Genomic DNA, 967 nt, shown 5'->3' on the forward strand with positions numbered 1-967 from the left:
GGGTTTAGGGGAAGAAGACAGGGCAAAGACTTGCTGTAGAAGAGAGCCAGAGATTAATAATAACTAATGATTTATGGTGTGTAGTGAAAATAGTGAGAAGAGAGAGTTAAAAAAAATGTGAGTGAACAAGAGCATCACGAGAAGCCTGGCTACAGTGCTGAAGAGAAGCCAGGGGTTGTTCTTATTTCCTTCAATCAGTGATGAATAGTAAGATGTTGTAGCTTTGTGGAGAGCTTTTTTATAAAGCAACAAAAAAGAAAATTCAAGGCTAAATGAAGATCTTCTAAATAGTGAGATGCCATTTTCCCTCCAGGCTATGAGTTATCTGCTTGCTCATGTTTGGGAGTTTTACCAGAGTCAAGTACTGATTTGAGGCTTTTTTTGTCAGAGGAGCCACAATATCCACAAAAAAGTCATACCTGATGAAGATAGAAAACGATTAACAAGAACATCAGTTCATGCAGCTGCTCTGCACTGTGTTTGCACATGGCATTGAAGAAGATAATACTGGAGGAATGATAGCCTTAAAATTAACAGCATTTTCTGAAAGACATCTACTGTGACGAAATGTATTCCCCAGTGCCGTGTAAGTCATTATTGTAATTGTAATGTTATTATTATATGAAATGACCAGACAAAAGAGGATTTTGGTGAATACTTAAGTGTTCAGTTTCTTTGCCGTGTCAAAACAAGATCCAGCGTGTGATTAAAGTCATGGGTGGGTTCTTTTATATTTTGAGAGACATCAGTTGAGTCTAAAATTAGATTAAATATTCTGTTGATGTTTTCAATATCTACATGTTAAAATCACCCACAATAATGATTTTATCTGAACTGAACACCAAATCAGAAAAAGAGTAAAAAAAAAATCAGATTGTCTCTGAAGAACTCTATTGACAATAGATAACCATTGTCTGGTTACCTATTGTCCACCAGGTGGATAATAGATAAGTAATAAAAATGGTTT

The 967-nt window shown here is 35.5% G+C and overlaps 1 protein-coding gene across 1 annotated transcript in view; it reads right to left on the reverse strand.

The window, feature by feature from the left end:
- The window catches only part of cftr (CF transmembrane conductance regulator), a 39,176-nt gene that overhangs the window by 6,023 nt on the left and 32,186 nt on the right, over nt 1-967 (reverse strand). The window lies entirely within an intron of this gene.

Source organism: Pundamilia nyererei, unplaced genomic scaffold (assembly GCF_000239375.1).
Source record: "Pundamilia nyererei isolate P.nyererei 1_Seehausen unplaced genomic scaffold, PunNye1.0 scaffold00301, whole genome shotgun sequence".
In the NCBI taxonomy this organism is placed as follows: domain Eukaryota; kingdom Metazoa; phylum Chordata; class Actinopteri; order Cichliformes; family Cichlidae; genus Pundamilia; species Pundamilia nyererei.